Here is a 26,863-nt window from a genome sequence, read left to right as displayed (position 1 = left end):
GTTCTCCTATACATCAGAGTCTGCAGAGTCCCCCTTTACAGTGAAAGGAAACTCTGCGAGTCCAGATGTAAAAGGGGAACTCTGTGGACTCTGATGTAAAGGGGGACTCTTGTTATTAAATTCATATGATTAGAAATGTTTTTTATTAGCAAAATATATGTATAAAAAAAAACTAAAATTGCTGTGCACTGCTAAAATGTTCGGGTTTGACTTGAAGAAAAGGTGGCAACCCTACTCTCTGCTGGTGTCCCCAAGACATAAAAGAAGACACCATGCGAATCAACCTGCCAGCCGCCACATACAACTGAGACATCAGCTCTAGGTGGACTTCATATATAAATACAGTTGCCATGAAGCTTTTTTTTATTGATTAAACCAATAGAATTTAGTGCACAGCCTCTATCCATACAGCCGAAGCATAACCTCCATCCTTTGTATAGTAAAGCTTTGCTTCAATGCATTAGGTGGCTTTGCGAGGAAAAAAATGCAATTTTTCCATAGAAATAGAACCCTACTGAGAAGCCAAAGCTGTATCATTTCTTATTTCCTGACCAATTAGATGTTAATGTCCTTACACAGCCATGTCTTGGGATTTGTAACTTTCGAGATAACAAGCACAATGCGTTTTATATTTGGCTTTACATTTTAAGGCCACCTGGAGATTTTCACAATGAGCGAGGGATCAAGAAGGTTCAGATCTTGAATTTGCATTGTTTTTCCAATTAATACACCCATCTGTATGTTACAAAGGGTTATTTTTAACCTGCATTTCATGCAAATCAAGGTAATTATGTTAGACTGCTCTATATTCTGATTGCTTGTGTGACTTTATGCTTTCGTGCGCAGGCTCTGGCGGTATAATTACTGTGCTGTTATAATTGTATCCAGCCGTGATGTGACTGGAGAATAGCCAGAATGCACCGCATCCACAAGAATGTGTGGATGTCCTCCTGTTGCCCGCGACCGTGGCACAGAGAGGCAGAACGGGGAGATGCCTGTGCAAACAAGGCATTTCCCTGTTCTGCCTAGCAACATGATAGGGATCTACTGCTCCCAGTGATCGGGAGCAGTGATCTCTGTCCTGTTCTAGTGAGCTCATCCCCTCTACAGTTAGAACACAATGAGGGAACACACTTAACCCCTTGATCGCCCCCTAGTGTTTAACTCATTCCCTGTCAGTGACAATTACATAGTAATCAGTGTATTTTTATAGCACTGATCGCTGTATAGATGTCAATAGTCCCAAAATAGTGTCAAAAGTGTCCGATCTGTCTGCCGCAATGTCGCAGTCATGATAAAAATCGCAGATCACCGCCATTACTAGTAAAAAAAATAAAAAAAAAAATGCTATAAATCTATCCCCTATTTTTTAGAGGTGATAACCAATCAATATACGCTTATTGAGATTTTTTTTACCAAAAATATGTAGAAGAATAAATATCGGCCTAAACTGAGGAAGAAATTCGTTTTTTATATATTTTTTTGGGGGATGATTATTATAGCAAAAAGTAAAAAAATATAGCTTTTTTTCAAAATGGTCGCTCTTTTTTTGTTTATATCGCACAAAATAAAACCCACAGAGATGATCAAATACCCTTACAAGAAATCTCTATTTGTGGGAAAAAAAGGACGTCAAATAAAAAGGACTTGGGTTTCAATCTTAGAAAAAACTATTTTGGTAGTGAGGTGAAAAAATTTGAAATTGATGCGTTTCGTTACAATGGACTTCAACTGCCCCAGTTGAAGCCCATTAGGACAAATAGAGTCAGATTCACAGCTCCCCACTAAGAATGAGCCGAACACCCCCCTGTTCGGTCCGCACCAGAACCTGCAAACAGACCTAAACTTCGTGTGAGCTTTAGAACCCTATTAAAGTCTATGGGACTCGAACATTCAAAATCTAAAGTGCTAATTTTAAAGGCTAATATGCAAGTTACTGTCCTAAAAAGTGTTTGGGGACCCGGGTCCTGCCCCAGGGGACATGGATCAATGCAAAAAAAAGTTTTAAAAATGGCCGTTTTTTCGGGAGCAGTGATTTTAATAATGATTAAAGTGAAACAATAAAAGTGTAATATTCCTTTAAATTTCGTACCGGGGGGGGGGGGGGGTGTCTATAGTATGCCTGTGAAGGGGCGCATGTTTCCCGCGCTTAGAACTGTCCCTGCACAAAGTGTCATTTCTGCAGAAAAAAAAGTAATTTAAAATCACTCGTGGCTATAATGAACTGTCGGCTCCCGTAATACAGAGAGCACTCATTGAAAGTCATTGATAAAAAAAAAAAAAGCATGAGGTTCCCACAAATTCAATTACCAGGTCCTTCAGGTCTGGTATGGATATTAAGGGGAACCCTGCGTCAAATTTTTAAAAAATTGATGTGGGGTCCCCCTAAAAATCCATACCAGACCCTTTATCCGAGCATGCAACCTGGCAAGCCGCAGAAAAAGAGGGGAGGACGAGAGAGCGCCCCCCCTCCCTCCTGAACAGTACCAGGCCACATGCCCTCAACATTGGGAGGATGCTTTGTGGTCCCCCCCAAAGCACCATGTCCCCATGTTGATGGGGACAAGGGCCTCATCCCCTGCTGGTGGTTGTGGGGGTCTGCGTACGGGGGGCTTATCAGAATCTGGAAGACCCCCAGATCCCGGCCCCCCCGTTTGAAATGGTAAGGGGGTACAAAAGTACCCCTACCATTTCACAAAGAAAGTGTAAAAAAAATAGTTAACCACTTAAGGACCGCCGTATTGCCAATGTACGTCATCACAATGGCACAGGCAGGCACAAGCACGTACATGTACGTGCCTGCCTTCCAGCGGGTGGGGGGTCCGATCGGACCCCCTCCCGCTGGATACGGCGGTCCCTTTCGGTGCCGGAGCGATCCGCGATGAGGGGATGGCCGTTGGTTTCTGGCCATCCCCTCTCGATCGCTCCTGGCCAGTGACGAACTTCCTCCCCTGTGAAAATGTAAACACAGGAGGAGGAAGTGATGTCACACTCCTCGTGGCGGTCTTTTTGACCGGACAGCGCGGAGTGAAGACACACAAGTAAGTGCACCAACAGTCCACTGACACATAGGTACACATAGGCACACATTTCACCCCAGTCACCCCCGATCACCCCCCCCGATCGGCCCCCCGCCCCCCCCCCCCAGTCACAGTGTCACTAATGCAGTGTTCATTTATTTATTGATCACTACATTTAGTGTCAGTTGTGACTGTAAAAAGTGTCAGGGCAGCTAGTGTTAGGCCCCTTTAGGTCCAGGGTAGCCCCCTACCCCCCCTAATAAAGGTTTAACCCCTTGATTGCCCTCCCAGTTAACCCTTTCACCCCCTTTTACCAGTGTCACTAAGCGATCGTTTTTCTGATCGCTGCAATAGTGTCACTGGTCCCGCTAGGAAGCTAGTTTTTTTTTTAGGTTCAACGCCAGGTTTTTATAGCGTTAGGTACCCCGATATATAACCTAATAAAGGTTTTAACCCTTTGATTGCCCCTAGAGTTAACCCTTTCACCAGCGATCGCTGCATAAGTGTCACTGGTGACGCTGGTTAGCCAGTTAGTTATTTAGTTATTTAGGTTCCCCGTCAGGTTTTTATAAAGCTTCAGGTACCCCCATATAAATACCCAATAAAGGTTTTAACCCCTGATTGCCCTTAGTTAACCCTTTTCACCAGTGATCACCGTATAAGTGTTACGGGTGACGCTGGTTAGGTAGTTCGCTTTTTATAGCATCAGGGCACCCGCCATTTATTACCTAATAAAGGTTTAACCCCCTGATCACCCGGCGGGTGATATAAATTTGCTTTTAGGGTCAGAAAGGGTTTGCGTCGCCCCAGGCAGTGCTAGGTTAGTGCCAGTACCGCTAACACCCACGCGCAAAGCATACACTTCCCTTAGTGGTATAGTATCCGAACAGATCAATATCTGATCTGATCAGATCTATACTAGCGTGCCCAGCAATTTAGGGTTCTAAAAAAACGCATTGTTAGCAGGATCAATCCAGATACCTGCTAGCACCTGCGTTTTGCCCCTCTGCCCAGCCCAGCCCAGCCCACCCAAGTGCAGTATCGATCGATCACTGTCACTTACAAAACACAACACACATAACTGCAGCGTTCGCAGAGTCAGGCTTGATCCCTGCCATCGCTAACAGTTTTTTTTGTAGCGTTTTATACAGTCGCTGACAGGCTAGGTGCTTTTTTACCTGTGAGTCTCACTACTGTACCCCTAAATTTAGAGCCCAAAATGGCAAAGCGAAGGTACACTAGTGAAGAGGCCTACACGTTTCTGAGCATGACAGATAGTGAAGAGGAAGACACTGATCTGTCAGATTCAGGCTCAGAATACGAACCTGTAGAGGACAGCGCCTCCATGTCAGATAGCTCTGAGGACGAAGAAGAGGTCCCTGCTAACTTCAGGCGTACCCGACCCCGATCTTCTGATGTTGTTGAGGTGCAGGAACCGCAAGTCCCTCGTATGGAGTATAGAGCCAGTACTAGCGCCGCTCATCCTTTTGGTGAACTGGCAAGCACCAGCGGCCTAGTACACCCTGGACGTACATCCAGCACTGCAGTATCACGTGGTGACGTGGCGAGTCCCATAAGTGCAGTTCAAGCTGGCGAGGTGGCAAGCACAAGTAGTGTCCCGCTGCCACCAAGAAGACGAAGACAGGCCCGTCGTTCCCATAGTGCCCTTCCTGCAGAATTCGCCAATCCTGATTGGGTGCCCACCACTTCTGCAGCACCAGTACTTCCCCCATTCACTGCCCAACCCGGTATTCAGGTGGATACAGATGATTTTACGCCACTCGATTTTTATTCTCTGTATTTCACGGAAGATCTCTATAGATCTATTGTGGACCAAACCAATTTATATGCTGGTCAACACATCGCCGCTAATCCCCAGTTGCTGTCTCTTGCCAGAGATTGGAAACCAGTTACGGTTTCCGAATTTAAGACCTTTCTGGGCCTTTCCCTCAACATGGGCACACATAAATTCATGAGGATGCGGGCTTATTGGTCCACGCATCCGGCTGACCACATGCCCGTGTTCTCTAACTCCATGTCCAGGAAACGATACGAGCAGATCTTGCGGTTCTTGCACTTCAGTGACAATGAACTTTGTCGTCCACGTGGAGACCCTGAATACGATCGGCTCTACAAAATTCGGCCCCTCATAAACCACTTCAACCAACGTTTTGCAGACTTGTTTACTCCCCAAAAAGTTGTCTGCATTGATGAGTCCCTGGTTAAGTTTACTGGTCGCTTGTCATTCAAACAGTACATTCCCAACAAGCGTACCAGATACGGGGTCAAGCTCTATAAGTGCTGTGACAGGGCCACAGGCTATGCATGGAGCTTTATGGTTTATGAGGGTAAAGATAGTTACGTAGAGCCGGAGAACTGCCCTGATTACATAGGAAGCGCTGGCAAGATAGTGTGGAAATTGGTGTCACCCTTATTCGGAAAGGGGTACCACTTGTACGTGGACAACTATTACACCAGCGTGCCACTGTTTAGTCATTTATTTGATCATCAGATTGGAGCATGTGGCACCGTGCGACCTAATCGCCGGGGCTTTCCCCAGCGGCTTGTAGATTCCCGTCTTAGGCTGGGGGAGAGAGCCTGCTATCGGTGTAATAATTTGCTCGCTATGAAGTGGAGGGATAATAAGAATGTTTTCGTTCTTACCTCCCTTCATGCAGACACGACGGTCCAAATTTCTACGGCGACTGGTATTGTGGAGAAACCCCTCTGTGTCCACGAATATAACAAAAATATGGGAGGGGTGGACCTCAATGACCAGATGTTGGCGCCGTATCTAGCTTCCCGTAAGGCCAGACGCTGGTACAAAAAAGTGTCTGCTTACTTATTTCAATTGGCTTTGCTGAATGCTTTCGTGCTATACAAAACTTCAGGCGGGACATTAACCTTTCTTTTCTTCCAAAGAGAGGTTGTCACAGAGCTTCTGTATCCAGAGGGTTCTGCACCTCACCATTCCCAACCAAATGCAGTAAGCCGGCTGCATGAGAGGCATTATTCTTATGTCCTCCCGAGTACCCCTACCCAACGAGCCCCCCAAAAAAGATGTCGTGTCTGTACCAAGCGCGGATTTAGGCGTGACACCCGTTCTTATTGTCCACGCTGTCCTGGCAATCCTGGTCTTTGTCAGGGTGAGTGTTTTGAACGCTACCACACACTAGTGAAGTATTAGCGTAGGGTACAGCATTTCACAGGCTAGGCACACTAACACAGAGTCTCCCAAGATGCCATCGCATTTTGAGAGACCCGAACCGTTACAGTTGTTACAGTTTACAGTTCAAAAAAAAGTGTATAAAAAAAAATATATAAAATATAAAAACCAAAAATAGTTGTCGTTTTATTGTTCTCTCTCTCTCTCTCTCTCTCTCTCTCTCTCTCTCTTCTCTCTAATTTTTTATACTTTACTGTTTACTGTGTTATTGTTAACCATTTTTCATGTTTTCAGGTACGCCATTCAGCTGCTGCGTGGATTTATTTATCTTGACAGCAACAGCGTTTGCTCCCACGATACATAAAGCCGTGACTCCAGTGCTGTAGGAGGTGATTTCACCACCACAGTTAAAAAAGAGCATATATGCCGAAGCATGGGGGCATAAGGGGTGGAGGAGCGATTTTGCTCCTAATGCCGCGTACATACGGTCAAAATTCCGACGGAGGGCTTGCCCGTGGAAAAGTTTGAACGTATGTACGCGGCATAACTTTTTTGCGGGAGGATGCCCCCATGCTTCGGCATATATATATTTTAGGCACAGGTTGTGTTAAAAAATGTTTTATTTTTTTACTGTTTTTTTTGGCAATTGCTTTGCAGGTATGGTATGGTAAGGTTTTACTGTTATACTGGGATGTTACTTTGTTTTAACGTTAACCATAATTTGCTTAGCAGGTACGCCATTCAGCTGCAGCGCGGATTTATTTATCTTGACAGCAACAGCGTTTGCTCCCACGATACATAAAGCCGTGACTCCAGTGCTGTAGGAGGTGATTTCACCACCACAGTTAAAAAAGAGCATATATGCCGAAGCATGGGGGCATAAGGGGTGGAGGAGCGATTTTGCTCCTAATGCCGCGTACATACGGTCAAAATTCCCGACGGAGGGCTTGCCCATGGAAAAGTTTGAACGTATGTACGCGGCATAACTTTTTTGCGGGAGGATGCCCCCATGCTTCGGCATATATATATTTTAGGCACAGGTTGTGTTAAAAAATGTTTTATTTTTTTACTGTTTTTTTTGGCAATTGCTTTGCAGGTATGGTATGGTAAGGTTTTACTGTTATACTGGGATGTTACTTTGTTTTAACGTTAACCATAATTTGCTTAGCAGGTACGCCATTCAGCTGCAGCGCGGATTTATTTATCTTGACAGCAACAGCGTTTGCTCCCACGATACATAAAGCCGTGACTCCAGTGCTGTAGGAGGTGATTTCACCACCACAGTTAAAAAAGAGCATATATGCCGAAGCATGGGGGCATAAGGGGTGGAGGAGCGATTTTGCTCCTAATGCCGCGTACATACGGTCAAAATTCCCGACGGAGGGCTTGCCCATGGAAAAGTTTGAACGTATGTACGCGGCATAACTTTTTTGCGGGAGGATGCCCCCATGCTTCGGCATATATAAATGGTGCATGTATGTCCATCATTAGAAGTGGGTGGATGAAGGGAGGTATCTAATGGTGGGCATATCCACCGATCAATCTCTTTTTTTTCGTTCAGACAACATAACTCTCAGTAAATAGCTTGGGGTGTCTACTTTCGAAAATGGGGTCATTTGGGGGGGTTTTGTGCCATCTTGGCATTTTATGGCCGTCAAAACTGTGATAGGTAGTGATAGGTAGTGATGACTAAAATAAAAAATGTATGCCCTTAGAAATCCTGAAGGCGGTGCTTGGTTTTCGGGGCCCCGTACGCGGCTAGGCTCCAAAAAAGTCCCATATATGTGGTATCCCCGTACTCAGGAGAAGCAGCAGAATGTATTTTGGGGTGTCATTTCACATATGCCCATAGCATGTGTGAGCAATATATCATTTAGTGACAACTTTGTGCAAAAAAAAAAAGTTTGTAATATTCCCGCAACTTGTGGCAAAATATAAAATATTCCATGGACTCAACATGCCTCTCAGTAAATAGCTTGGGGTGTCTACTTTCCAAAATGGGGTCATTTTGGGGGGTTTTGTGCTATTTTGGCATTTTATGGCCTTCGAAACTGTGATAGGTAGTAAGGGGTGAAATCAAAAATTTGCACCCTTAGAAATCCTGAAGGTGGTGATTGGTTTTCGGGGTGCCGTACGCGACTAGACTCCCAAAAAGTCCCACACATGTGGTATCCCCATACTCGAGAGAAGTAGCTGAATATATTTTGGGGTGCAATTCCACATATAACCATGGCATGTGTAAGCAATATATCATTTAGTGACAACTTTTTGTAAAAAAAAAATTTTTTTTTATTTTTTGTCATTATTCAATCCCTTGGGACAAAAAAAAAATATTCAATGGTCTCAACATGGCCCTCAGCAAATAGCTTGGGGTGTCTACTTTCCAAAATGGGGTCATTTGGGGGGGGTTTTGTGCCATCTTGGCATTTTATGGCCTTCAAAACTGTGATAGGTAGTGATAGGTAGTGAGGAGTAAAATAAAAAATGTATGCCCTTAGAAATCCTGAAGGCGGTGCTTGGATTTCGGGGTCCCGTACGCGGCTAGGCTCCCAAAAAGTATCCCTGTACTCAGGAGAAGCAGCAGAATGTATTTTGGGGTGTTATTTCACATATGCCCATAGCATGTGTGAGCAATATATCATTTAGTGACAACTTTGTGCAAAAAAAAAAAGTTTGTAATATTCCCGCAACTTGTGGCAAAATATAAAATATTCCATGGACTCAACATGCCTCTCAGTAAATAGCTTGGGGTGTCTACTTTCCAAAATGGGGTCATTTTGGGGGGTTTTGTGCTATTTTGGCATTTTATGGCCTTCGAAACTGTGATAGGTAGTGAGGGGTGAAATCAAAAATTTGCACCCTCAGGCCGCGTACACACGGGCGGATTGTTCGCCCAACTTTGTTCGTCAAACAATCCGACAAACAGTCCGCTCAAAATTTGCATGAACGGACTTGACCACACACGATGAACGAACAGTCCGCTGAAAGCGTGCACGACGACGGGACGAGAAATTCGACGTCCAATACACTGCAATGCAACCTTCGCCGTGTAAATCCTTTCTGAGCATGCGCGAAACTTAGTTTGTCGAACAAGCCTACACACGAGCGGACTGTCCGCTGAAACCAAGTTTCAGCGGACTGTCTTACGGAAATTCCGAAAAACTTTGTTCGTCAGACTGTCCGCTGAAACTGTCCGTTGAAGCCCACACACGAGCGGACTGTCCGCTGAAACACTGTTCAGCGGACAAAGTTGGGCGAACAGTCCGCCCGTGTGTACGCGGCCTTAGAAATCCTGAAGGTGGTGATTGGTTTTCGGGGTGCCGTGCGCGACTAGACTCCCAAAAAGTCCCACACATGTGGTATCCCCATACTCGGGAGAAGTAGCGGAATATATTTTGGGGTGCAATTCCACATATAACTATGGCATGTGTGAGCAATATATCATTTAGTGACAACTTTTTGTAAATTTTTTATTTTTTTTTTGGTCATTATTCAATCCCTTAGGACAAAAAAATAAATATTCAATGGGCTCAACATACCCATCAGCAATTTCCTTGGGGTGTCTACTTTCCAAAATGGGGTCATTTGGGGGGGTTTGTACTGCCCTGCCATTTTAGCACCTCAAGAAATGAGATAGGCAGTCATAAATTAAAAGCTGTGTAAATTCCAGAAAATGTACTCTAGTTTGTAGACACTATAACTTTTGCGCAAACCAAAAAATATACGCTTATTGACATTTTTTTTACTAAAGACATGTGGCTGAATAAATTTTGCCCTCAATGTATGACTAAAATTTAGTTTATTCGATTTTTCTTATAACAAAAAGAAGAAAATATCATTTTTTTTCAAAATTTTCGCTCTTTTTCCATTTATATCGCAAAAAATAAAAATCGCAGAGGCAATCAAATACCATCAAAAGAAAGCTCTATTTGTGGGAAGAAAAGGACGCAAATTTCGTTTGGGTGCAATATTGCATAACCGCGCAATTACCAGTTAAAGCAGCGCAGTGCAAAATTGTAAAAAGACCCCTGGTCCTTAAGGTGTTTATTGGTCCGGGGCTGAAGTGGTTAAATAAGACAAACACACTTTTGAAAAATTCCTTTATTAAAAAAAAAAAAAAAAAAAAAAGATTCCAGTGGTGGTAATCCACTCTTGCTATCCAGCGACGGATGATCATCTCTCCGGGGTCCAGCGATGGCTGATCTGATCCAGCGATGGGTGATCTCTCAGTCCAGGGCAGTCCATCCATGCATTCTCTGTCTCCACTGTCGGAGACACTGCGGGATCCCGGCGGCCTGACGTTTCTTATATGAGGAGGGCGGGGCCACCCGTCACCTGACCCCGCCCCCCTGGCGCTTGTGAGGAAGCCAGGCTTCCCCAATGACGTATGGGTGATGATCATTAGTCACTGGATAGCAAGAGTGGAATCTTTTTTTATTTTTAATAAAGGAATTTTTCAAAAGTGTGTTTGTCTTATTTAACTATTTTTTACACTTTCTTTGTGAAATGGTAGGGGTACTTTTGTACCCCCTTACCATTTCAAACAGGGGGGGGCGGGATATGGGGGTCTTCCAGATTCTGATAAGCCCCCCGCCCGCAGACCCCCACAACCACCAGCAGGGAATGAGGCCCTTGTCCCCATCAACATGGGGGGCCGGGATCTGGGGATCCCCTTGTTAAAGGGGGCTTCCAGATTCTCATAAGCCCCCCGCCTGCAGACCCCCACAACCACCGGCCAGGGTTGTGGGGAAGAGGCCCTTGTCCCCATCAACATGGGGACATGGTGCTTTGTGGGGGACCCCAAAGCAACCTCCCAATGTTGAGGGCATGTGGCCTGGTACCGTTCAGGAGGGGGGCCGCTCTCTCGTCCACCCCTCTTTTCCTGCGGCCTGCCATGTTGCGTGCTCGGATAAAGGGTCTGGTATCGTCAATTTATTTTTATTTTTTTGACCCGGGGTTCCCCTTAATATCCATATCAGACCTGAAGGGCCTAGTAATTGAATTTGGGGGAACCCTACGCTTTTTTTTTATCAATGACTTTCAATGAGTGTTCTCTGTATTACGGGAGCCGACAATTCATTATAGCCGCGAGTGATTTTAAATGACATTTTTTTCTGCAGAAATAATACTTAGGGACAGTTCTAAGCACGGGAAACATGCGCCCCTTCCCAGGCATACTATAGACACCCCCCAGGTACGAAATTTAAAGGAATATTACACTTTTATTGTTTCCCTTTAATCATTATTAAAATCACTGCTCCTGAAATAACGGCCGTTTTTAAAACTTTTTTTTGCATTGATCCGTGTCCCCTGGGGCAGGACCCAGGTCCCCAAACACTTTTTAGGACAGTAACTTACATATTAGCCTTTAAAATTAGCACTTTAGATTTCTCCCATAGACTTGTACGCCGAACAGGCGAACAGGCAATGTTCGAGTCGAACATGAGTTCCACTCAAACTCAAAGCTCATCCCTACTCCTACTTTTATACCTACTAACTACATTTGGATCGTTCCGCAACTGGGTTCCAGTTCCATCCTGTCCCGTGGGAGTTCCAGGGTACAGCTTTGGAGTTCCAGGCTCCGGTCGCCATAAGCCGATTGACCAACTGCCCCTGGTACATGGGTCCACCTTGTCCAGTAAGAGTATTCAACTATATTCCCCAGGTGGAGGATACACTATCCCTGGTGTTACATCGGCCAGTTTTATTTGACCTCACTACCAAAATTTTCTATGAGTTGATCCAAAGTCCTTCTGATTTGGGCTATTTGCCTTTATGAACTCACTATATTGGTGATTCTACATATCACTGGCTATATCCACTGGAATTTGCACTTTTCTTATATATCAGCATTTTATGTTTATACATTTTTTTTTTATGCACTGTAAAATATGTTGCTTATATGATGGTTTTACAGAGCTACACTGTGTTTTCAGACACATGGTCCTTCACCAGTCGCCCCCCCCCCCCCCCTACCCTGCTACCATGGTCAGAATAAAAGAAGCAGGTGTTACTATCCTATGTGGATTCTCTGAAGGTACGAGGAGTCATGGTGCCTGTCCCGAAGGGCGAAGAATTCCAAGGGGTTTACTCTCCTCTCTTCCTAGTGCTAAAAAAAAACGGTTTATGGCATCCTGTGATAGACCTAACCTACGTAAACAAGTTCATAAAACACGAAAGATTCAAAAAGGAGCCTCTGCTTACCATCCAACAAGCCGTGCAGCCAGGTGATTAGCTAATCTCAGTCGACTTAAAGGATGCCTATTCCCACGTGCCTGTAGCAGAAGAATTACACAAATACCTCCGGTTCATGGTCAGGCGACAACATCTACAGTTCACCTGCCTCCTTTTTGGGCTGACAACCTTAACTGAGTCTTTTCAAAAGTTCTTCTGCCCGTGGTGGCCCTCATCAGAACAAAAGGGTTACGAGTTTACCGAGTGTGAGCGCTAGCGTCATGACGTAGGACGCAGGTTCTGGGGGAGGAAGCAGTTAGAAGCCGGTCGGAGCGAGAGGATGGCGTGCTGTGCGAGGGACAGCTGGAGTAGTGAGAGGCTCCAGCTGGAGGAAACATCCATCCCGGCTTCATCTTAGATGCCACCGCTCCGGAGACCGGCCCCCTCCCCCCCCGCTGGAAGCCGCATGGGAAACAAGCAGGACGAAGATATAATCCAGGCTCCCCGTGTCCCTGCTGTCTTTTCTCTCTCCCCCCCTCGCCGTTCGGGACACCGCTAGTATATAGCGGTGAGAAGGGCTCTTAACCATCGTAACCCTAAACGAAGGAGAAGATCGAAACCAAATGGCAGCGTGGAGCAGATAAGCAATGATGATTTTGGGATTTTGTAGTTTTGATCATGCAGTTGTGCCGAAGGTTTTAAAAGTATTTGAGTGGCCATTGCTAGAGGTGCTGGGTCAGGGGAGTGAATGAGTATTCCAAAAATAGCTGTGTGATTATGCAAAACCTAAGTGCGGATCTGTGGAAAGTTGCAATGGTAATGACATCTCACTTGAGGCTTTAATTGAAATCCCAGCCTGTTTGGGCAACACTGTGGGGGACTACCGTATATACTCGAGTATAAGCCGAGATTTTCAGCCTCTTTTTTGAGGCTGAAAGTGCCCCCCTCGGCTTATACTCGAGTCATCGCTGTCTGCCCGCTCGATCAGCGTGTCGAGCAGACAGACAGCGGCCATTCTATTCAAAAGCCGCGCCTCCGGCTCCGCCTTCGCCTGTGATAGGCGGAACACTGAATTTCCCAGCAGCCTGTGTTCCGCCTATCACGGACATCGTATCATCCTCGTACTACGGACGAGGATGATAAGACGTCTGTGATAGGCGGAACACAGGCTGCTGGGAAATTCAGTGTTCCGCCTATCACAGGCGAAGGCGGCGGCGCAGCTTTTGAACTTTACAATGGCCGCCGACGAAGAGGGCACGGGACGGAGGCAAGGGAAGGCACGGCACGGGACGGGACGGGACGGCGGCGGCAAGGCACGGCACGACACGGGACGGATGCAAGGAGGCAAGTCACGGCACGGGACGGAGGCAAGGAGGCAAGGCACGGGACGGAGGCTCGGGACAAAGGTAGGCTGGACACACACACACACACACACACACACACACACACACACACACACACACACACACACACACACACACACGGATGGAGACACACACAGGGATGGATGGATGGATGGATGGAGACACACACACACACAGGGATGGATGGATGGATGGAGACACACACACACAGGGATGGATGGATGGATGGATGGATGGATGGAGACACACACACACAGGGATGGATGGATGGATGGACACACACACACACAGGGATGGATGGACGGACACACAGGGATGGACGGACACACAGGGATGGACGGACACACAGGGATGGACGGACACACACACAGGGATGGACAGGCATGTCTCACCCTCGGCTTATACACGAGTCAATAAGTTTGCCAGTTTTTTTGGGGGTAAATTGGGGGCCTCGGCTTATATTCGGGTCGGCCTATACTCGAGTATATACGGTATACTAAATATATGGAGTGCAAACTCTTCTCAGACCCTAAAAAGAATAAGATACGGCGGCTGAGGGGGATATCTAATTCAATGTTTCTTTTTTTTTTTTTTTTTTTGTTTCTCTTTATCTTCAATATCTGATGATCTGATATGAGGTGGACATGAGGTGGTAAAAACGGGCTAGGGGGCTCCGCTGGTGTGTGTCTCTCTCTGTGTGCTCTTTTGGTCTTATTGGCCCGGCTAAAAAGCAAATTATCCTGTATGTTCGCTTCAATAAGTGCGGTGGAGTCCTATACCCTAATTGTGCAGTCTTAAAAGACCCCCCCTTAAAACCTAGGAGTACAGGAGAGGGTGGAAGGTGTTATCTAAGGAGGGCACAACGTGGTGGGGGTCCCATCTCACGTATTGGGAGATAATTTAAAATCCTTAATCTTTGTGCAATAAAATGAATAAATCCTCCAAACAGAATGGGCGGAGAGGGGGCCTTAAAACCCCAAAAAGTACAACTGACAGCACAATTAAGCAATATTTGACCCAAGGAGGAAGCCCAAAAGGAGAGGGGGCGGAAGAAATACCCTCGAATACAGGAAAAAAGAAGGGTCAAGATAAAAAACAGGAGAAAAGTAGGGAACACTCAAGGGATGATCTAACAACCGAAAGCGAAATGGAATTGAGTAGAGATGGTGAGCACCAGGGAGTAGACTTGCCTCTAACTCAGCAAGTCCTGAGAGAAATGCTATCTAATCTTGAAGTCGCAATTAAATCAGAAATTGCTTTATTGCGAGGAGATCTGGGCCACCTATTAAACAGAGTGGAAGAAGTGGAGTCTAATATGGAAAAGCAAGCCCTAGAAATAGAAAGAGTAAAAGACCATATTAAATTAATTAATCAGAATCAGAGGAAAATCTTGTATCAATTAGAAGATCAAGAAAATAGAAATCGCAGACAAAATCTAAGGATACGTGCAGTTCCTGAAAGCAAGCAAGAAGACCTGAGAGAGATTGTCAAAAATATATTTAATCCACTCCTGGGCAGAGGAGAGGATGGATTCCCCAAAATTGAAAGGGTCCATCGTGTAGGTAGATTAAGGAACGGAGGATCAAATAAGCCTCGGGACATTATCGTAAAATTCAGATTCTGTGAAGACAAGGATGAGATATGGTCAAAATTAAAGGGGAGAGAGATCTTAAATTATGCAGGGGCAGATCTACAAATTTTCCCTGACTTAGCCGCAGAGACTTTGACTAGAAAGCGGCTTTTGAAACCGCTGTTGGAGCTGATGAAAATGCAGAACATTCGTTATAGTTGGGGGTTCCCGGCCTGTCTTATAGGATTTAAGGATGGCAAGACAGCTAGGCTGCGCTTTCCAGACGAGTTGCTGGATTTCTGTGAGAGTTTGGGTATTCAGGCACCGGCTTTGCCAGGCTGGATAGAAGGGGACCCGGGGGTGATGGGGGGAGGAGGGGGGTGGCTGGGAGGAGGGGAGAGAAGTACGTGAAAGTATGTCTAAGTATCTGTGTGGCAGGGGGGGGCTGGTCTGGCCACCCCTCCCCCCCCCCCTTGGAAATACCTTGGGGGGGGAGGAGGGGATGGGGAGGCCGAAAACTGTTCTGTACCCTAGAATCTATGGGACTTATCGAGGGTCGGGATTACCGGATCACTCGGTGAGCCAAGGGCCAGATCTAGGCCGGGGGACGGGGGGTGGGGGGACAGAGTGGGAGGAGGCGGGGGAGGGGTGGGTGGAGGGGAGGGATGGGGGGGGGAGGGAGGGGGAGGGGCAGGGGAAGGGAGGGACAGGGGGAGGGGAGGGAAGGAAAACCTATGGTAGAGGAGGCAAGAAAGATACTTTCATTAGGTAATCTAGAATCTTAATAATGCAAGCCATAAACTTTATGTCATATAACGTCAAAGGGTTAAACTCGCCTAGTAAGAGGCATAAGATATTGAAGGAATTGAGGTTTTATAAAGCAGAGGTAATTTTTTTACAGGAAACCCATTTCTCTCATAGGGCTAATATTAAGCTATATTCAAGGGAGTTTCCTGTGTGGTACTACGGTGATGCGATAACAAGTAGAGGAAGGGGAGTAGCTATTGGTTTTTCAAAGAAGATACAGTTTAATTTAGAAGATAGAATGGTTGACCCGGAGGGAAGGTACCTAATTTTGAAAGGTAAATTAAGAGATACGGAATGTACACTGATTAATATCTATGCCCCTAATAGGGACCCTACAAAATATTTAGAGGGCCTCCTGGGGAAACTAAGAGATTTTGGGAGAGGGCCAGTAATCTTGATGGGGGACCTGAATTTTTGTGTCGATCCGGGATTGGATAGTACGTCCAGGGCACAGGGGACTAGTAAGGTACAATTAAAAAGAATAAAACAAAAATTTCATAATTCTCAATTAATAGACGTTTGGAGAGTACAGCATCCAAATGAGAAAGATTTCACGTTCTACTCCCCTGTGCACAGGACGTATTCCCGGATTGACTATATCCTTGTAGACCATAGAATTCTGGAAATGGTGGTAGAGACCTCGATTGGGGTGGCCTCACTCTCCGACCATGCTCCCGTTAAGATGAAGCTGCAATTAAGGGGAGGAGAGCGTAAGCCCTTCACCTGGAGGCTAAATGAAGGTTTGATTCAGGATGCAGAGGGAGAGGAGAAGATCAGTAAAGAATTAGAACAATATTTTTCGATCAATAATACCGGACATATTTCAAGTCAGAATTTATGGGAAGCCCATAAAGCCTACATTAGGGGGATCTTGATATCAATGGGGGCTAGAAGAAAAAAAGAGAGATCGGAAAAAATTAAAACATTGATAGAAGAAATATTTAGAATAGAGCAGCAACATAAAAAACACCCGAATCAGGATAAGGAAATTTTTCAAAAATTAGTAATCAAACGGGAGGAATTAAGAACCTTGATGGAACAGGAAACTCAAAAAACGTTTAATCAATTAGCTAGGGATAGGTACTATGGGGATAACAAACCCACTAAATATTTAGCAAGAAGATTACAGAGGGCTAAATCCAGGAACTACATAGGGAAAATTCAGTCAAGTAAAGGGGATATGGTTTATGGAACAAGCGAGATCGCGGAAATATTTAGGGGATATTATGAAAAGTTATATGCAGTTGACCCGCCTATAGGACTCAAGGTTGAAGAAAAGGAACTAAAAATAGAGGAATATTTGGAAAGAGCCCGATTGACAAAAATTTCAGAAATAGAAATGGAAATCTTAGAGAAACCCATCTCAGAGGAGGAATTAAATAAGGCTCTGATGGATTCAGCATCTGGTAAAAGTCCAGGACCAGACGGGTTTTCTGTATTCTATTTCAAGAAATTCAAGAAACTACTAATTCCCCATCTATGTAATTATCTGAATAATCTAGGGGTCGAGTATGAACTGAGTGAAGAGGCGAGGACCGCTACTATAACGGTTTTACGGAAGGAAGGGAAAGAAGAGACTTTGTGCTCTAATTTCAGGCCTATTTCGTTATTGAATGCCGATACAAAGCTGTTTGCAAAAATTTTGGCCAGTAGAATGAAGATTTTAATGAAGTCATTAGTCCATCCAGACCAAGTGGGTTTTGTATCCGGAAGGGAGGGGAGGGATAATGGAGTGAGAACATTGCTCCTTATGTCCAGGGGTGAGGGGGGAGGGGCCCCGAGTCTACTCCTGTCGATAGATGCCCAGAAGGCCTTCGACAGGGTGGACTGGGGGTTTATGTTCAGAACCCTGGAGATAATGGGCGTGGGACCCAAAATGATCCAAAGGATTAAGACGCTTTACTATCACCCAATTTCTAGGATTAAGATCAACGGTACGCTTTCTTTACCTTTTGAGATGAAAAATGGCACAAGGCAGGGGTGTCCTCTTTCACCCCTGCTGTTTGTGCTATCCCTAGAACCTCTTCTTGCCTCGATTCGTAATGATCCACGGATCAGAGGAATCTTAATAGGACAAGAAGAGCATAAATTGGCCGCGTTTGCTGACGATGTGCTATTTTATATTAGGGAGCCAAGTAATACGATGCCTAAATTAATGGAAGCTCTAGCACATTATGGCCAACTTTCGAATTTTAAAATTAATATAGCCAAATCAGAGGTACTTAATATCAATACGGGCGAACTGGAAAAAAGGGGGCTCCAAAAAAAATTCTGTTTTCCCTGGCGAAAGGCGATAAATTACTTGGGAATAAAACTTACAATCCCATTAGAGAATTTATTTAAATTAAATTTTGTTCCATTACTAGATGAAATTAAAAAAGAATGTAATAGGTTGGTTAATAGACCCTTGACTTGGTTAGGACGTATTACTAGTCTAAAGATGTTCATTGTTCCTAAGATTCTTTATAAATTCCAAATGATCCCCATAGAGATACCGAAGTTCTTTTTTTCGAAGATCAAGACCCTGTTAGGGGGATTCATTTGGAATAAAAAAAAGCCTAGAGTCTCCTTCAATATCCTGAAGCGAAGTAAACTTAAAGGGGGACTTGCGGTACCAGATATACAACAGTATTACAATGCTATCGTACTGTCGAGATTAATAGAGTGGGTAAAAGTTAATAATGAGGAAAAAAGATGGGTTAACATAGGGAATGGGCTGAGTAAAACACAGTTAAATAAAATAGTTTGGAATCCGCCTAAACACAGGACATTGGATATTGGCACTAGTATACTAACACAAAACACACTTAGGGTTTGGGATAGGGTTTATAAGCATTTAAATAAGCAATACAATTCGCCACTTTTAGAATTAAAAGAAAATGAATATTTCCCGCCAGGGTTAAAAATAAATAGCGGAAATTGGTTGAAAGAAAAGGCACAGGTGCGGGATATTATAAAAGGGGGAAAGATTTTGACACTACACGAGATGAAACATAAAGGGGATCTAGGTAAAATAGACGAGTGGAGATATCTCCAGCTGGCTCACTTTGTCAGAAGCCTACCGCAGCCATTAAAAACAGAAGAGGAGTGGTCACCCCTGGAGAAGCTTTGCTTAGCGGAAGACTCCAGGGGAACGATCTCTAAGCTGTATGGGCTCCTGGCTGAGGAAGGGGAGCTGGAGAGTCTACCCTATATGCAGAAATGGGAAATGGATATGGGAACACTATGTGATAATAGCACTAAGAGGAAAATTTTTAAACTTATACATAAATCTGCAGTTGATAGCAGAACAGTAGAAATGAATTATAAACTTATTTCTAGATGGTACGCTACCCCAGATAAAATACATAAAATAGATCCAAGTAAATCCGGGGATTGTTGGAGAGGATGTGGGGAAGTAGGAACAATGGCCCACCTGTGGTGGAAATGCCCCAAAATAAAGGAATATTGGAAAAGAATATTACACCATATAAGAGAAATTACAAATATCTCAATCCCCGAGGATCCATGGGTGGTCCTATTTCATGGTACGAGGGAGGAAACGAAAAAATATCAGAATTCTTTGGTGCCACATCTTTTAAATGCAGCCAAGAGACTGATACCAAAGAACTGGCAAAATGTGGAAAGCCCAGCAACATGGAAATGGATCAATACTGTGGAAGAGACTTACCGGATGACTAGGCGAAGGGAAAGCCAGGAGGATAGGGGACAGACAGGAGTAGAGCTATGGCATGAGTGGAAAAAATTCAAAAAATCATGGAGCTACGCAGAGCATATTAGATTCTGAGAAGGTTGGATCTTCTACGCATGGGTGGTGGGAGAGGGAGGGTGGGGGGAGAGGGGGGGGTGGGGTGTAAGAGAGTGAAGAAGGGGAGAAATGGTAGGGTCGAATTACATAATGTTTTCCCTTTGTTTGCTTTGTTCTGTTGGTATACCTTTCCCTCTGGATAACAGTAGCTTTTTCTTTTTTGTATGTGGAGGGGGAAAAAAAAAAAAAAAAAAAAAAAAAAGGGAAATCTATGTTTGAGATTTCAATTAGAAAATAAATGCTACAATGATGTGGAGATGAGGATAACGTATATGAACGTTAATCTGATTGGACCTCATGAATAATTCGCTGAAGTAGCTATAAAAAAAAAAAAAAAAAAAAAAAAAAAAAAAAAAAAAGAACAAAAGGGTTACGGTTGTACCACTATCTCAACGACCCCCTGCTACTATCCCAAGACAAGGAGCAGCTGCTGATCCACATAAAGCAGGTTATCATCACACTGCTCAAGTTTGGTTGGCTCCTAAACTTAGAGAAAAGCCACCTGGAACCAGTTCAGCACCTGGTATACCTAGGGGCCCAGTTTGACACTGTGGAAAGGACCATCTCTCTGCCAGTAGGTAGGATCCCAGTCATACGAGAGAGAATATCACGGGCTCTGATTTCCTCATGCCTGAAGGCCTCACAGTGCCTAAAAATTATGGTCTCCACAACCCGGGCTTGAATGTCCTGGAACTACGGGCAGCCTGGTGTGCCCTTCAAACTTTCAGTCTACTCCTGAAAGGGGAATCAGTTTTATTGAGAATGGACAACAGCACAGCAGTCTCCTATGCAAAGACACAAGGGGGCACTCGGAGCTCCACCCTGCTCCAAGTAGTCGAAACTATCATGTAATGGGCCCAGAGGAACCTGGTCAATATCTCAGTAGTCTTCGTCCCCAGTGTCCAGAACGTCCAGGAGGACTTCCTGTCCCGTGTTCAGTTAGACAACAACAAATGGTCCTTTCATGGGGAGACATTTGAGTGGATCCTGTCCTTGGGAGTCAATCCTGAAGTGGACCTATTCGCATCCCCCTGCAACTTCAAAGATCAGGAAGTATTACACTCGGGGCTGTTGCAGCCAGGCCTTTGGAATAGATGCCCTGACAGATTGGTGGAGCTTCAGCAAGGCATATGCCTTTCCCCTGTTCCCGATCGTCCTCGAGTTTTTTTGCAGAAACTCCAAGCGGAAGCTGTCAGAATGGTTGTGTTGGCACCTTACTGGCCAAACAGGCCATGGTTTTCCCTCCTGACCCAGCTTAGCTTCCAGGACCCAGTCCCTCTTCCCCTCGGGCCAGACCCTCTTTCTCAGGAGGCAGTCCTACACCCTTGTCCACAAATAACAAATAACACAAGCACAAAAAAGGTCTACGGGAGAATATGGGCCAAGTTAGTTCAAATTTCATCCTCTACAGGAAGATTATTCAGAGATTCGGGAATCCAAGACATCCTGGAGTTCCTACAATCTGGCCTAGATCTGTCTCTGTCCATCAGCTCCCTCAGTGTTCAAGTCTCAGCCCTGTGAGCCTTCTCTAGTTCACCCTCTAATCTGGCAGTTCTTCCAGGGGGGCGGCAGACTCAGGCCCCAAAGAAGGCCAAGATTCCCCAAGTGGGATCTTCCCCTTGTTCTTGACTCAATGTCCAGACTCGGTACCGCGGGATCCGCTCTGGTTTCCACCAAAGACCTTTCTGCAAAGTCACCCTCCTTGTAGCCATCACTTCGGACAAAATGTTCTCTGAGATCGGGTCCTTAGGTCATAAAGAACCATTCCTGACTTTCTTCCTGGACCGGGTGGCCCTTATCCCTATGCTTGGCTCAAACTTAAAAAGTTACTTCAGTGTTCCATGAGAACCAAGAATTCATCCTACCTACATTCAGGGCCCCAGGGTCCACTGAAACTCACTCTCTGGATGTAGGGGAAGTACTGAAGGAATACCTGCAAGTTACTTCCTGCTGTAGACATTCTGACTACCTGTTTATCCTACACTTCGGGAATAACACAGGGAAGCGAGCTTCAACCAGAATGATTACGGGATGGATCGTCCAGCCCATCCAGCAGGCTTTTAGGGCTAAGGGCTTGGTGGTGATGGCACATTCCACCAGGGGTATGGCGGCTTCCTGGGCAGCAGCCCAGCACGTGGCTCCAGATGTCATCTGCAAAGCGGCCTCATGGGCCTCCATTAATACCTTTATGTCATATTTTTGCATAGAACCTGCTTCTCTATCATCTGTGAAATTTGGTTTAAGAATCCTGTTGTTTGACAGGGCAAATTAAACTTCTTTTTGATCAGTACACCCGCCTGTGTGGTTTGGCTAGTTATTTCCCAGACGTAGACTGCCATGGAGTCTGTCAGGAAAACTGAAAATTTCCTATCAAATACTTACTGTAATTTTCCTTTCCTGACGGACTCCATGGCAGATGGAGTTCCCACCCATTTGTCAAGAGTTGGCTAGTTACGGAAACGTAGTTTCTAGCTGTGAGCTCAAATTTATGGGAGTGGGGTCCTATAGCAGAGTAGGCGGGGTTAACCCATATGTAGACTGCCATGGAGTCCATCAGGAAAGGAAAAATACGGCCTTTGAAATGTCTAAACTAATCTGTGCTTTCTTTTTGGGGGACTGTCATTGTGTAAGACAACTGTTCTTATATGCTGCAAAGATATCTCTATATTGATGGAAATATTAAAATAAAGAATTTATTTAAAAAAAAATCCTAAACACTTGAATTTCCCAGGCTGAATAGCTGTCTTCACTTCAGTCAATACACAATCCTCTTTGGAATAACGGCTTGCTGAAAAGTAAGTCTTTTTTTCCACATGGTTGGGAATATTTTATCATGCAGATGTCATGTCATGCATATTTTTACCAGGGAATTCAACTAGGTTTGTATATCTGCTGCCCACTGCGAACGCCTGTCTACATTAATCAGTTTTCCCTGTCCATCAAAGACCATTTCTGTCCATATCCATTAGTCTATTTATTCATTTTAAAGTATAAAATTGAATAATACACTCTATCCAATATTTGAAAAAGAATAGAATCTATTCAATGTCTCTTGATCTTTTTTTAAATATGCTTACATCGTCGCCTTGTACATACAGTATGCATGGTCACCAGTATTGAAAAGCAAATCCTAACAAATACACTTCAACAGTGATTCAGTGGAGGGTTTGCGGATATTCTCCATCCACCCAGATTGGAATGAGCTACTAAAGTGGTCCCAGAGAAATTTGCTGAGCAGAAGCAAATAAGGAATTTAAGGGCAATGATATCATGGGGTGGATAATGTATCCCAGGATTTTCTACCCTGTGTCTTCCAACAATTAAAAAAAAGATACTTTTTGGATCCCAATTGAACCAATAAGGTGTCTCTTTTAGCATTTACTATACTAACCATGAAAAAAAAAAACTTTAAAGCAGGGGTGTCAAACTCAATTGCTTTGAGTGCTTCATCAGGATTATGGGAGCCATAAAAGGGCCAGTTGTATCTGTAAGACAATGTATGCAGAGTTTATGAGTGTGCTATATACAGAGTGTAGAGTCCAGGAGTGTGTTACATACAGAGTGCAGAGTTTAATAGTGTGCTATATGCAGAGTGCAGAGTTCAGGAGTGTGCTACATACAGAGTGTAGAGTCCAGTAGTGTGTTACATACAGAGTGCAGAGTCAGGAGTGTTACATACAGAGTGCAGAGTTAAGGAGTGTGCTACATACAAAGTGCAGAGTTAAGGAGTGTGCTACATACAAAGTGCAGAGTTAAGGAGTGTGTTACATACAGAGTGCAGAGTTCAGGAGTGTGTTACATACAGAGTGCAGAGTTCAGGCGTGTGCTATACATACAGAGTGTAGAGTCCAGTAGTGTGTTACATACAGAGTGCAGGAGTGTGTTACATACAGAGTGTAGAGTCCAGTAGTGTGTTAAATACAGTGTGCAGCTTTCAGGAGTGTGTTGCATACAGAATGCAGCATTCAGGAATGTACTACATACAGAGTGCAGAGTTCAGGAGTGTGTTACATACAGAGTGTGAAGTCCAGGAGTGCGCTTTGTACAGAGTGCATAGTTCAGGGGTGCATTGTGTACAGAGTAAAGGGTTTAAGGTGCAGGAGTCAGCTCCCTTTTAAAGGCTGTCCAATATCCTCCTTGGCTCTGACTTCTGCACTATTCTCCCCCCTCTCCTACCTTTGCACACACCTCCCTCCACAACCCTCATCTCTACCCCCGCCCCCACCCCCACCCCCAAAAGCTTCCTTGCATCTCACCTATCCAGCCGGAACCTCCGGGCAGTGTAGGCTGCTCTGCCTCTTTCTCACACTTGCAGGATGAGAGACTTTTTCAAAAACTGTGCTTTTGTTTGTTTATTGCATAAAAAATAAAAACAGCAGAGGTAATCAAAGGTAATCAAATAGCACCAAAAGCTCTATTTGTGGGGTAAAGGGACATCAATTTTGTTTGGGTGCAACATCGCACGATTGCGTAATTGTCATTTAACCACTTGCAGACCGGACCATTTTGCTGGTCAAAGACCAGACCACTTTTTGCGATTCGGCACTGCGTCGCTTTAACTGACAATTGCGCGGTCGTGCGACGTGGCTCCCAAACAAAATTGACGTCCTTTTTTTCCCACAAATAGAGCTTTCTTTTGGTGGTATTTGATCACCTCTGCGATTTTTATTTTTTGCGCTATAAACAAAAATAGAGCGACAATTTTGAAAAAAACGCATTATTTTTTACTTTTTGTTATAATAAATATCCCCCAAAAATATATAAAAAAAAAAAATTTCCCTCAGTTTAGGTCGATACGTATTCTTCTACATATTTTTGGTAAAAAAATCGCAATAAGCGATTATTGATTGGTTTGTGCAAAAGTTATAGCGTTTACAAATAGGGATAGTTTTATAGCATTTTTATTAATAATTTTTTATTATTTTTTTTTACTAGTAATGGCGGCGATCTGCGATTTTTATTGTGACTGCGACATTGTGGGGGACCCATCGGACATTTTTGACACATTTTTGGGACCATTGTCATTTATACAGTAATCACTGCTATATAAATGCAGTGATTCCTGTGTAAATGACACTGGCAGTGAAAGGGTTAACCAGTGGGTGGCAGTGTAGTCACTAGTTGCTAGGCAGAATGGAGAAATGTTGTTTATACAGCATTTCCTTGAGACGATGAGACGTGAGACGTGAGACGATCGCGGGGATGCCCGCGGCGATCGAGTCCGCGGGTCCCGCGACCGGACTCCCGATGGCAGGGCGGCATCGAATATTGGACGTACCTGTACGCCAATATGCCTGCCCATGCCATTCTGTCGACGTACATCGTCGTGCGCTGGTCGGGAAGTGGTTAAAGCAGTGCCGTATCGCAAAAAATGGCCTGGTCATTAAGGGGGCAAATCCTTCCGGTCCTTAAAGAGGAAGTAAAGGCAAAAAATAAAAATAAATAAACAACACGCCCTGCAAGGCAAAGGCATAATGAGCTAGTATGCATAGCATACTAGCTCATTATGAAGAACTTACCTGAGAACGAAGCCCCCGAAGTGGTCCTCCGTCTTCCTCTTCGCCGCTGCCATGGATCCCGGAGTGACTTCCGGGTCTCGCTGCTCCGGCGCTGTGATTCGCCGGAGTCGTGATGACGTCACTCCCGCGCATGTGCACGGGAGCCGACATCCGCGGCATATGCACCGTAGACAGCGTTGGCTGTCTTCGGGTAAATATCTCCTAAACCGTATAGGTTTAGGAGATATTTCTTGGACCCACAGGTAAGCCTTAATCTAGGCTTACCTGTAGGTCAAAGTGGTTTGTAAGGGTTTACAACCACTTTAAGTGGTTAAAATAAAGTGTATGTAAAATTAAAAAGTCCACATACTGGGCCTATACTGGCACTCCTCCCCTATATGTAGAAATCTTTGTCTGTAGGGTTCAATATTGAGTTGGCTCACCCTTTGCAGCTTTAACAGATTTAACTCTTCTGGGAAGGCTGCCCACAAGGTTTAGGAGTGTGGCTATTGCCGCGTACACACAACCGCACTTTCCGTCAGAATAAACTCTAACGGTCTTTCCGACGGAGTTCCGATGAAATGGACTTGCCTACACACAATCACACCAAAGTCCGTTTGTTTACAATGCAAGGACGTACGATGGAACTAGAAAAGTAAGTTCAATAGCCAGTAGCCAGTCGTTTTGGTCCCTCGGAATAGCATACAGACGAGCGGTTTTCCCAATAGGAATTGATTCAGTTGGAAAGATTTAAAACATTTTCTATTTCTAGGTCCATCAGAATTTTTGAACAAAAAAGTCAGCTGAAGCCCACACATGATTGGAATATCCGATGAAAGGATTCCATCTGACCTTTTCTGCAGGAAAGTCCGGTCGTGTGTATACGGCTTTAGGGAACGTTTGACCATTTTTTCAGAAGCACATTTGTGAGGTCAGGCACTAATATGAATGAGAAGGCCTGGCTCACAACCTCTGCTCTAATTCATCCTGAAGGTGTTATATCGGGTTGAGTTCCGGACTCTGTGCAGGCCAGTCAAGTTCCTCCACCCGAAACTCGCTCATCCATGTCTTTTATGGACTTTGCTGTGTGCACTGGTCCAAAACATTTGGAAAAGGAGTGATTATGTTGTGTGTTTTTTTTTGGCTTGGTCCCTCAGTTCCAGTGAAGGGAACTCTTAAGGCGTCGGCATACCAAGACATTTTGGACAATTTCATGCTCCCAACTTTGTAGGAACAGTTTGGGGATGGCCCCTTCCTGTTCCAATATGACTGCGCACCAGTGCACAAAGCAAGATCCATAAAGACATGGATGAGCGAGTTTGAGGTGGAGGAGTCCTGACCTCAACCTGATAGATCACCTTTGGGATGAATTAGAGTGGAGACTGTGAGCCAGGCCTTCTCGTCCAACAACAGTGCCTAACCTCAGAAATGCGCTTCTGGAAAAATGCTCAATCAT

This window comes from Lithobates pipiens, unplaced genomic scaffold (genome assembly GCF_037356315.1).
Source record: "Lithobates pipiens isolate NorthernLeopardFrog02 unplaced genomic scaffold, aLitPip1_a1.2 Scaffold_18, whole genome shotgun sequence".
In the NCBI taxonomy this organism is placed as follows: Eukaryota; Metazoa; Chordata; class Amphibia; order Anura; family Ranidae; genus Lithobates; species Lithobates pipiens.
This window is presented reverse-complemented; position numbering follows the sequence as displayed.